Source organism: Micromys minutus (assembly GCF_963924665.1).
Source record: "Micromys minutus genome assembly, chromosome: 4".
NCBI classification, from domain to species: Eukaryota; Metazoa; Chordata; class Mammalia; order Rodentia; family Muridae; genus Micromys; species Micromys minutus.
The window spans coordinates 61376863-61389981 of NC_137973.1; the positions used below are offsets into that span (position 1 = coordinate 61376863).

A 13119-nucleotide genomic window follows, 5' to 3' on the forward strand; every position below is an offset into this window, starting at 1 on the left:
CTCCAAGGATCTCAAAGCTAGCTGTCTTCTTCAGGCATCTCCCAACACTGACTGCTGCCCCCTGTCATCTGAGCTTTGCCTTTGCCCTCTTCTCCATCTTGTTACACAATGTTCTTTAAGGTTCATTCCAAACTTCAGTTCTATCAAGGACTTCGTCTAGGGCTCATAGTTTAATTTCCATTGGGCTTTACAGCTCAACTGTAACCCAGGATACATGCTTCTCAGGCCTGGGCAAGAGCTTCCCATGAGTGCTGTTGTGTGGAGGTAATGTCTTTAGAAGATTAAAAGTGAACTGTTGTTACTACTGTATGTAGGTGCACTGTATATTCAGTAAGTACTCAATACACACTTTTTGATAGATTAATAATGACTTAGGTTTATTATACCATTTTAAAAAGGGGGTTTCTATTTTTACTGAGGCATGATGTCTCTATATTTTTACATGATAAATTATAGTAATGGCATATGTATATACAATGTATTGTAATCACTTCAAAATGCTAAGCACATGACTATTTGAAAATTTTCCTTTGAATTCTATTTTGTGGAATGAAATGTTACCTAATTTGGATGGAAAATAAAACCAATTGCATTCTTTACTTTTTTAGCATACTGGCTTATCTGTGCACTCCTATTTAAAAAGCAAATATTGAGGGAGAGAGAATATTGATGCTATAAATGAAACCCATAAGACACCATTTCCAAATGAGTAATTTGAAATAAAATGAGAAATGTTTCCTGGTCTTGCTGCTCATGCACCAACTTGCTTTCTAAGATTCAATTTTTATTACTCAATTGTATATACATGTGTCATGGGGAGTTGGTACAGGTACCTATGAAGGCCAGAGAGAAGTCTTCAGATCCTCTGGAAATGAAGTTCAGGCAGCTGTGAGTCACTTGACAAAAGTTTTGGGAACTAAACATGGTCCTCTGCAAGAGATGTAAGAGTTTTTCACTGCTGAGCCATCGTTCCAGCCCCTACGTATCAGCTATTAAGTAGTGGCATTTTCAAACATAGATTCTGGAAGGAAACTAGTACTAGAGATTTTATTAAGACTATTGATAATGGACAATTCAAGCACAGTGCAAAATGGTCAGGAGTATGAAGCATCTTTTTTTTCTGGGACACCACAGCTTATACATCAAAGCTTAAAAAAATTTTATCAGCATGTTTTCCAATTTGGCATTTCAAATGAAATACAATCCGCAGAAAAACTGAAGATAAAAAAAATAGAAAATAATCTCAATCTTTCTTTGTGGGAGGTTCGGTGGGCAAATAGAAATGTGGTAATCCAGCTGGATGGAGATAAGAAACCATTGTGACAAGATGAAGCAGCCACTGTGTACCAACAGTTACTGTGATGTATATGTATAAAGCTACTGAGTCTACACAAAGCTATTGTTGCAAACATTATCTCTACGTTTCAAGGACAGAGATCATATTATCAATGGTTGCAAGACCATAGAGGGTCAGAATCATGATGACATTAAGCATCCAGAGGTTGAACTCTGTCAAGGGCTCCACCATGGTGTAACACAGCTCAGTGGCAGTGGTACTTGACAATTTTTCTTCTTTGGATCTACTCTTACTAAAACTTGAGAAGCTGTGAAAGCAGAAATAAATAAGTAAATAAATTGTCATGAAAACAAGAATTGTCTTTGGGCTCCCCACCCCCAAATTTAATTACTGTCTGTAAGAGCAAATGCTAGGAGTTTTCTTGTCTGGTGTTCAGATTTTGGTAGCATATGTACAATTCTAAGAACATTCTAGAAAGACATAGCCATGAAAGAGGAAATGACAAATATCAGACAAAACAGCCTAAGCTCCTCAAAACAATGTTGTCAATTTTTTTTTTAGGGTTTTGCTAACCAGATACTGCAAAGAAGATACACAGGGCATTAGGGAATTTGACTTCTGCAGCTCTCACTAGGATCTTAGGGGACCTGGAAGGAATTCTAAATAAACAAAGTCTTCCAGCTCAACCTGACCACAAAGAGTTTACAAAGCCCTCCCCTGTGTTCTTAAGTGGGCTCTGCCACTTCACCACCAGCCTGAACTTCCATGTACACAGGGGTCCTAGATTATCAGAAACCAGATCCTACTGGGATGAGTAAACACCAATCAACTGCCCCATTAGCCTCCAGAGGACTGGGGGCTTTGTTTATAGCAAACAGAGATACAGCTAGTACCTGGAAAGCCAGAGTCTTCTGACTTTTTTAAAATGTTATTTAGAAGGCATAGGTCTACCACTGTGCAGCATTTTTTCTTTCCGGACAGTGTTCTTTCTGCTATACACACTTGAATATTAACTTTTTTTTTTTTTTTTTTTTTTTTTTGCTAAAACGAGGGAAATTGAAGATAAATATCCATGGTCTTCCTTCATGTGTTCTTTCCCAACTATTGCACATCTGCAGGTAAGGCTAAAGTGCAAAGGCAGAAAATGAAGATGCCTTCCCTCCCCCTCCTAAACTCTAATGCTAACTCTCTTAGAGGAAAGATTAGTCATGGGACTTCTTTTCCAATCCAAGGCAGAAACATCTCGATTTATTATCCATCAAGGGCTGTCCTTGAAATGCAGATGTTTCAGGCCATGGGCTCTTCTCAAGGATGCAGCTGGCCTAATTCTTTATTGCTGCCCTCAGACAATGACACATAGGAGAGCGGGGCCAAGTTCTCTATGCTGCTGTTTTGCACTGAGAATGGCTAATATATGAGGTGTGTTATGACAGCCAAGAGGAGCACTGGTGGCCCCTTGGGCAAGGTCACCAAGCTGGATTGGAACCGGCTGAAGACCTTGTAGAGTTGAGAGTTCAGCTGCTTGGTTATGATGTCATCCCCAGAGAAGTCATATTTGCTTGCAAGAGCCTATCTTTGAAAGGGCAACTAAAAAAGTCCGTTTTTGTTTCTCAAAGTGAAGGTAATAAAATTCTGGAGATTGTTGCCATTGATGAGTCTTAAATTAATTGTCCCTTTGCATTTCACTGCATATCTACCAAAAGTTACATAATATTCATTTTTTTAAAAAATAGACATTTTCATACATCTGTAGAAATGTTTGTGATCTAAATGTATTTTTATTGTGGAAATGTGTGCTCAATGTCACTTTTGGAGTAGAAAATTATGAGCTTCTCACTCAAGGACAAAGTTTATTATTGTACTCTACAGGGAGAGTAAGTTACATGTACAAGTGACTGTGACATCAAATATAAAAAAAAAATTCAGAAAATTTCAATTGTCGTCTAATGTCTGAGTGTGAAGGCCCAAACCTGCCTAAACCTGTCATTACAGTTTTCCCAATTACTACTGATGAGACAGTTCCAACTTATTACTCCACATCCAGAAAGGAAATCAGCAATGTGATACACCCCAGGGCCATCATAGAGTAGATTCTTGCTGGGGTCATTTGCCACACCTCCCTACCATTCATTGGAACTAGATTTGCTGTAGATTTAAGACTGGAACTCTTTGTAGCAGTTGAAATAAATTAAGGGGGAAAAGAAGGTCTTGGTCACATGGTCAGGAGTTCCTAACTTTCTTCATTGATGTGTTTTTAACTTCCCATATTTACCTGGCCCACCAACCTTCCATTCCTTGCAGAAGAGTCTCAGATCAATACGGTAGATAAAGATAAAGCTTAGGGTAAACGATTACTCTCTAAGCTGATGGAAATTATAATTTCAGCGTATAGCAGACACTAGAGGGTACAGTATGCTCACAAGCATAATAAATTCATCACTCATGTGCAGTGATTGATTTGTATTCTGGTTTAATTAGCCATGAAAGAGTCCATTTTCTTAAGCCTTCTTTTACTTTTCATTTTTATTTCTTTCACCACTGCCTGCTATAGACGCTAATCCTCAGCTGTCAAGTTAAGAAAATTTAGAGGGACTGTAAATAAAAACATTACCAATCATGAATGCGTTTTCATATATCAACTGGATATATCACAGATTTTATAGACAAACTGAGACCTGTAATTCGATTGTGGAAGATCCTCTTGCTGTTATAATTAACGTTCATTACAATCTGATCATTTGCAAATGTAACCTGCACAAATTGATATATTATTAACTTCCCTCCAAACAGATGTTTTAAGATAGACCCTAAACCTATAATTTTTATTTTGCTCCATTTTAAGTAATCAGGATATGACTTTAAGAGAGTTATATATTTGTAGAACTCAAAAAAGAATAAAAGTTGATCCATAAAGTGGATGAGGGTCAGGGTAGGATACACGATTGGGGATGATGGACTGACAGAAGGAACGGTTTTGTTACTAAAATAACAAACTCACAAATGCATCCAGAAAATTCACCGAGAGTGTCCATGTTTATTTTAACTAGCCACCACAAAATGGGGGCAGTGAGGACAGTGGTGCCGGCCAGCTGTTGTTTTTCTTGAGGAGGTCCCAGCTCAGTGTGCTCAGGAGCACTACCAGAGAGGACTATGCTGAGACAAATGTTCTGTCTACACGTTAAATGGCAGCTGGTTATTAAATGACTCCCAATAGAGTGAACACTTGCTATTGACAATAAGGTAATATAAGGACCATGCAGAGCAATCAAGATGGGGATGGGAATGAAAAATCTTTAATCTGAAATTACAGCTGTCAGGGTTATATTATAAAACATGAAAGTTGCATCTGCAGTTAGAATTAATGTGTCCCCAAAGCCAAGTTTCTCATAAACTGCATCTTGCAGATACATATTTTATGAATAGGCTACCAGTCTTCTATAAATCAAAGAGAGCTGTGGCCTATATTAGGGAATTAAAAAGGGGTCACCTCTCGTAGAACTGGTATTTGTTGAGCAGCACAAGTGGGTGTGGGGGAGGAGTACAGTGTGAAATGAACATCGATTTCCAAAGTCCGGCGGTGAGGTTAGAAGTGTTATCCCTGAACAATAAGGCCCCGCCAACCCTGGCACCACATACAAAGAAAGGACAGTCAGATGCACTTCCTAATAAGCTGTGAATGAGGAGAATAGGGGCCTGACATTACTGTCAGGAAAAGTATCTTTCTGGAAAACTTACCCCCTCCTCCACAATGTAAATTTTGTTCAGCAGAAGTTTCCTTTATAAAAATCTATTTTGAACTCTTGGGGAGAATCCCATTCTTGTAAAAATAGACATGGTTCAGACAAGATCATTTCATGTCAGAAATACATAGAAAGGTTTATTAATAATTCCACATAAGCACCTTATGTTCAGGCCTCAGAAGAGAGAGATCATTTTTTAAACAAGTTATTTTTTTAAGTAAACACATCTAGTACAAACAGGTCTCATACTATAAATCTCTGAGAACATGAAGCACTTAGTTTCCCAGTGGCTCAAATCCCATCTGTGTATTTGATGATGGCTCTCACTTGGAGGTCAGAAATAGCTCTCATGAGTGAGGTGCTAGCCTTCCCATTAATACATACCTCATGAGAGTAAGCTCTGAGCAGCTCTGAAGGCTTAGAAATATAAAAATGAGCCCGTTTGCAGCAACTACTTAAAATGGAGAAATGCTACAGAAATACACAGTCTAACACCTGCACAAGTTGGGTTCCCATTTCACATGATATATGTAACCTATTGTAGTAGGCAGAGTTCTCTAGTGGAACACAACCGGCTCTCTTGTTTATGAAAGGCTGGTGAGGGCAAAGAGTAGCACCAAATAGATTAAGAGTAGATGCAGATTGATAACAGTTTTTGTGGTTATTTGTCAGCAAATCAGCTCATTATATTTAATGCAAGTCTTTCTCTACTTCAAGGGTTAATGGCTACAAAACTACTGGGCAGACAAGTAGGATCTAAGAGTATAAGTACACTCACTGAAAAAGTCACTTTGCGCTTTGTGTCTGAGGTTTACTGATTCACTTTGCACTTAATCAGTAGACACCGTTGGCTATTCAAGTGTGTTAATGGCTACAGTCACAGCATTTCTTCCTACTGTTCTCACAATCATATACTGGCTGTGTCTCTTTTTCTACAGTACTCAGCCTTACTTAGGGATGGAGTAGAGAGTAGACAACAAAACCCAAGCCTGGAGTGTTATGTGCAAAGGACTTCAGAGTGTAACTAGTGGTACATGAAATTCTATATGAGACCAATTTTGAATTACAGATCAAAGCTCTAGACAATGAGAGAAATACATGGTTAGGAAATATCACACTGAATATGTTTTTCTGAATTTTCATATTTTGACATTGAAATTGAAACACTAAATTTGAGTCTACATATTTTATAGTAATAGAATGATTCAAAACTAAATTAAACTTTTCAGTTGTAATTCCTATTTGCGGTAATAAACTTTGATTTCCCCAGAAGCCCAGGGTAAGATCCTGTAGGCGGCAACCAGGACATGGCCATACTCAGCAGACTAAGGAGTTTCCTTAACCATTATGGGACCTTGAGTCAGGTTAGTGACAGATTCATGACTTCAACACAAAACACAATTTCAGCACTAGCCAGGATGAGGTGGGCCTGGAATGTTATTAAAAATTAAGGCACTCAAGTAAAGGATAAGCATGTTCAATAAGAGTCACTAATTAAATAGACTTGAACTTCAGAGGTTAAGAGAAAGAGAAATGCTAGAGAAAGAATAGAGACATGGAGAGTGTGCGTGTAGGATTCTTCGGGGAGAGTCCCAGTGAATGAGATTTGTGGAACAAGGATATGAGATTTTCAATGGGAAGTCCCAGAGAAGTGTCTTAGCCATCTATACCATTTGGGACAGTTCTCAATTTATAGCTCAAAGGGGTGCTTTAAAAACTCATTCTCTCTGCTATCTGTGTACCTGGAGCTATGGGTCCCTCCATATGTACTCTTTGATTGGTAGTTTAGCCCCTAGAAGCTCTGGAAGGTTTGGTTGGTTGATATCTGGAATCAGTGGAAGGGGAGACCCTTGGTCCTGTGGAGGCTCAATGCCACAGCATAGGGAAATGCTAGGGCAATGATGCAGGAGTGGGTAGGTGGGGAAGCACCCTCATAGAAGCAGGGGGAGGGAAAGGAGGATTGAAGAGGGGGAAGAGGAATAACATTTGAAATGTAAAATAAGATAACCAATAAAAATATAGCCAGAAACAAATTGTTATGATGCAGAACATTCAATAATTTTGGGCAAAAAACATAATGAAAAATAAATTGATAAGAGATTTAATATTTGTTTAATAAATACTTTAGCAAGAAAAAAACTCATTTTCTTCTCTCTCTCTCTCTCTCTCTCTCTCTCTCTCTCTCTCTCTCTCTCTCCCTCTCTCACTCCCTCTACCCCCTCTCTCTGCCCCCTCTCTATGCCCCTTCTCTCTGCCCCCCTCTCTCTGATAAGTAGAATTTTTCTGGGGTGCCTTGGATAGAGTTACAATCTGGTAAAGTGAAACCAGGAACCATTAGGGTTTCACAAATGGCATGTCTTTTTAATTGGGAAATAAAAAGGAAGGGCTACTTTCTGGTGAAATCTTTGGGAAACTTCCTATTTATACTTAATAAAGGAGTATATCCTGAAGCAAATGTTGCTAATTGTGTTTGAATTCTGGACTTTTTTCTGTCATGGGGCCTTTAAACAATTTCCAGGGTGACAGACTTATTTTGCTTCCTGTGTTTCTGGTTTCAGCCACCTTGACAATTCAGCTAGGACAGACTGATAGGGAAAGAAAGCAAGGGAGCGTTATGAAAATGATGTCATCAGCACAGTTCCTGTCTGAGTCCTCCAAGCATCAGAGGCTAGAATGATGACATACCACCAGATATGGACTGCAAACTCTAAGCCCTCCCTCCAAAAAATAGTATAAGAGGATGCTTTATGTCTGACCTTTGACTAATGAAAGAAAATGAGAAAAAGTGACTCAGAAGACTGGACGAGTCCCTTTGAATTCAGCTATCACCCAGAATGTGCTGATCTTGTCTGAATTTTTAACCAAACTATCCACACTCCACCCCATATGCAAATGGATGAGGAAAATAATTAAGTCACTGATATAATACTGCTTAATATTATCATATGATCAAAACATAATAAACAAAAATAAAAGCTACTCTTTGCCCTCACCAGCCTTTCATAAACAAGAGAGCCGTTGACAGTTTAGTTATCAAAGTTAAGAATATGACAACAAAATTCCATCCTTTCAAAGCTGAGAAGACTCATTTCCTTCCATACAAAGTATGATGGCAGAAATATGGTACTATAAAAATATATATCATAATTTTATCTAGTATGTATTGGAATACAATAATATAAATATTTTTATTTCAAGTTTATCATGTCATATACATTTGCTCTGAAGAAATATAAACTCAAAATTTCAGTTTCTATCAATATCAGAAATATACTTGCTCAAAATTATGTGATTAAAAACACAAATGATGGACGTAGAGATGACTCTGCCTACAGCTCAAGCATGGGAAGAGTTCATATCTCCAGCACCCAGGGAAAAGCAAGGCATGATTGTTAGAGTCAGTGGTCTAGAGTCAGTTCTAGAGTGTGATTGAAAAAGGCGGGTCTCCCGAGCTTGATGGACATCCAGTCTACCCAATCAGGGAATTTATGATCAGTGGGAAAAACCCATCTCTAAATTGTGATAGAGAATGACTGAGTAAGACAATGGATAATGCATCTGGACTCCACTGCATGGGCGCAAGTGTGTTACACACAAACACACACACACACACACACACACACACTAGCACAAATACTGCACATGTACCTGATAAACTATGAAGAAAGGTGGAAGGATGAAAAGGGAGGCATATACAAACAGACAGACAGACAGACAGACAGAGGCAGAGACAGGGACAGAGAGATGGAAACAGAGAAGACATAAATTTATTATATCATTTGTAATGCTCCAGAAATTAGACTGTCAAGCCTCATGTGAATATTTGGCACCTCCAGCATGGTGAGGTAGAAAACAGACCAAGTAGGTAAACACATGGTAGATTCAGTGATAATCTTCCTAAGATCATCAGGGAACTGACCAAAGCAAGGAGCACTTCAGGAGACCCTGAGAAAATGTCTAAGTATAAGCGCCAGTGTGTGACAGCTCTGAGCCCTTTGATTTAGCATTCAGTGGAAGGGCCAAAGAGAAGCTCCACCTTCTCTGAAGCCACACATGGCACCCCAGTTTTCCCCCAGTCTAGTCATTGTCTCTTGGTTTCCATCTCATCCTTGCCTTCCTGATGTTGACCCTAAAGCTGCAGTCCCTCTTGCCAGCTGGTCTCTATTAGAACGGAGAGTTGATTTTGGCTGACAACCTGATTGGATTGAGAGACGCCTAGCAGATTGGTGGAACACAATTCTTATTGTGTCTGCAAGGTTATTTGCAGAGAAAACAATCATGTCAGTCAGCAAACTAAGCAATAGGACTTATCCTAAATGCAAAGCATGCCATTCAATAGGCTCGGGGATGGAATAGGGAAAAACACAAGTGAGTTGCTGTCGTGGACATTCCCGCCCCTTCTTAAATAAACACACTGCTTTATCATTTTAAGTGTAACATCTGACATATTACTACTTATATGCAATGTACTGATGGCAATTTTGTGCCCATTTCCCTTCTCATTTCTTCCCATGCCCTTGGATGCTCTTCCAAATGAATCCACTTCCTACTCTTTTTCTTTCTGTGTGATGTCTTATTGAGGTAGCACAGAAACTGTGTGCTCATGGTTACACCTGCCATGTCATATGCAGAAGACAGCATCTAATAGCATGTCTTCCCTTCATCCATGATTTACAATCTTTTCCCCTTGTAATTCAGTTGATTCATAGGCTTGGTGTTCATGGTTTGGCCAGAATGACTTCACTCTCTCTTATCCAGAATCCATCTTGGTTTAGGTCCTTTTAAGACTATAAGTATTCTAAAATCTCTCTTTACAAGAAAGATTTAAAAATCAAGAATACTATTTTTTATAGACAGCTTGAATTCCTCCAAATGCCTTTGTGCTTGGATTCTGGTATAGCTAAGTGTCCTTTCATTTTTCTCTCCTTTTTGAGCTATGTTCTCCTAGCTGATTAAAAAATTTTCCTCTGTTGGTTATAAATCTAAGTCGTGATAACTCTGTCTCACATGGACTTTGAAGTATAGGATCTGCAGTGGGCTTTCCCCCTGACTAGTCCTATTCAGTCACAAGCACACGTAGTTTCCAGAGTTTGCTCAAGCAAGATCCCTTCATTTCACTGATGATCAAGAACAGAAGGCCTATTGGCCACAGGGGAAAAATTGACAGGAGTCATGTTAACCTCTGGTTCTCAACTTCTCAAAAGTGATCTGTGTGACAGGATTTCAAAGGTCTGTGCAGTCTGAGGAAGACTGGTATTCTCTGAGTATTTCCTTAAGTGGTAACAACATGTTCTATTGTGAAAGTACATCCCTTAAATGATCCTCCTTGTAAGTTCCTGTACAATTCTGCCAGTCCATCTCAAGCACACTGTCAAAGAGATGCACTGTCAATGGGTAGGTTTTTTAATCAATGCCCATAGCATCTTCTTTCTCAAACTTTATTTTTTTTAAATAAAAATGTTTGTCTCACTGGCAATTTCTATTCTTTGCAAAGGGACCATCAGACTACAGATTCCTCCCAAAACTTTCATCTTCTCCAATGGCATCAAAATAAAGGTGAGAATAAAAGGAAAGTCTAGTGTTTTGTAACACAGTAGGCTGATTAGAGTTCACAAAAATTGATAACATTTAAAAAAAATACCAACCTTCCCAAAGGAAACAGAAGTTCAGAGGAGATGGAAGTTCCAAATACTTAAACACTGTCATTGTGGATGTGTTAAAGTACCACACTGAACCAAAGGTGTGCAATTTTTGTTTCAATTTTAAAAGTTAAACAACACCATCTTTAGAATTGCCACATAGGTTGTACTAGTGTGATTCATCAACTCTTCAAGAAAAATAAATTAGTTGACATGTGACCATATATTAAAAGAGAAGACCACTAATTCATTGATTTTCAATATTCTCCCAGAAATATTTAAGTTTCAAACTCATGGCATCTTCCACCATAACTTATATCTATGTGTATTCTCAGAGCAACCATGAAATTATACTTGCATATCGGGATTTGTGGCTAACATATGGTCAGTGGCACTTAGCAGACTCTGTCATGTCCCTCTGTGCTCCCACTCTTGAAAGACACAGATAATGTTTTCCAAACTAGCAAGTTTGCAGACAATTGCTGCTCTGCAACAAGGAGTCCACCTCTGCTGCATCTGTTGCAACTAAGAAGACAGTGCAAGGCCCGCCATCCTCTGAGTAAATCCTTGGACAGAAATCTAGGTGTGGTGCACACAGTTACCACCCTTTGCCTGCCTTGGGGTGCCATTTCTGTGTGTAATCTGGAAGACAAGCAATACTTGGATTTCCTGCCCACTTATGTTGTATCCGCCAAAGACACTTGTAACCCCAAGATCATAAGTGCCATGAAGAGTCAGAAGCACACACTGACATTCACGTCAAATTTCTATAACAATGTCCTTGGTGAATATGAGGAGTATATTACCAAGCTTTTCAACTACAACAGAGTTCTTCCTCTGAATATAGGAGTGGAGGCTTGAAAGAATGCCTATAATCTTATCTGTCATTGGGGCTACACCATGAAAGGCTTCCAGGAACACAAAGCAAAAAATGTTTCTGTTCTTGGACATTTGTGGAGCCAAACACTGTCTGCAATCTCCAGTTTCACATATCCAGTTATGATGGCTTTGCTCCCTTCATTCCAGGATTTGAAACCATCCCATACAATGATCTACCTGCATTGAAGCATGCTCTTCAAGACCCAGATGTTAATGCATTCAAGGTGGCACCCATCCAGGGTAAAGCAGGTCTTACCCTTCTGGATCCAAGACACCTAACAGGAGTTCAAGAACTCTGTATCAGGTCCTGTTTATTGCTGGTGAAATGCAGACAGGATTGGCCAGAACTGGGAGATGGCTGGCTGTGGATGATGAGAATGTCAGACCTGACATCATTTTTCTTGGAAAGGCTCTTTCTGGTGTCTTCTCCAGGCTCTGCAGTGCTGTATGAAAATGAGATAGTGCTGACCAGGTGAGCATGGCTCCACGTATGGCAATCAACTAGGCTGCCAAGCTGGCATTTCATCTCTTGAGGCTCTAGAAGAGGAGAATCTTGCTAAGAATGCAGACAAGATGGGTGCTATCTTGAGAAAGGAGCTCAGGACTCTGGTGTAGTGACTGCTGTCTAGACAGAAACAGTTGCTAAATGCCATCATCATTGGAGAAACCAAAGATTGTGATTCTTAGAAGGTGCATGTGCATGACTTCCAGATAATATGCATCTAGTCAAGCCAACTCATGATGATATCGTGAGATTTGCAACTCCTCTTGTGATTAGGGAGGATGAGGACTTAGGACTCAGTGGAAATCATAAACGACCATCTTGCCCTTCTGAGAGTAGGAAGTGCTCACTGGTCTCTGGGAGCCATCTTCAGTAAGAGCTCTTGTGAAACTCTGCTTGCAAAGGGCAGATTCAAATTTTCTTTTAAAAGACATTTTTGAACACACACACACACACACACACACACACACACACACACACACACACATATATATATATATATGAGTTTTTTACCCTCTAACTCTCTTGTCCACGCTTTCCCTTCTCTCCCCATTCCCCTCCGTCTCTCTCCACATGTTCCTGGTTAGCCTCTCTCTCTCTCTCTCTCTCTCTCTCTCTCTCCCTCTCTCTCCCCTTCTACCTTTCTCTGCCTCTACTCCTCCAACTCCCCTCCCCATGCCCTAAATAAACTCTATTACATACTTAAATATATATATATATATATATATATATATATATATATATATATATATATATATATAGTAGATTAACTGGATTAATTATATAATATATAAATGTAACATGTAATGTGTAACATATAACCTATAAAATATAACATATAACATATAATATATAAATTTCAGTTGATGTATAGTAGAGTGACACCTAGGGACCTACAGGTGGCTCTGTGACAGAGGGTGAAAGTGAATGGCATCTCTTTGTTAAAGTTTCCACTCTGTGGGAACTTTCTAAGGAGAAAAAGATCCATCTGTATACAGCCTGCAAACTCAGTCCTTCAGTAATTCCTATATGTTTTTATAATTTCCTTGCTGGTGTGACTGT

The 13119-nt window shown here is 39.1% G+C and overlaps 1 pseudogene across 1 annotated transcript in view; it reads left to right on the plus strand.

The window, feature by feature from the left end:
• Window positions 1–11124: 11124 nt before the first annotated feature.
• Window positions 11125–13119, plus strand: part of LOC308420113 (ornithine aminotransferase, mitochondrial-like) — a 43797-nt pseudogene continuing 41802 nt past the window's right edge. Inside the window, exon 1 of the transcript in view lies at window positions 11125–12429. The product of the transcript in view is annotated as an ornithine aminotransferase, mitochondrial-like (transcript). The remainder of the gene's footprint in view (window positions 12430–13119) is intronic.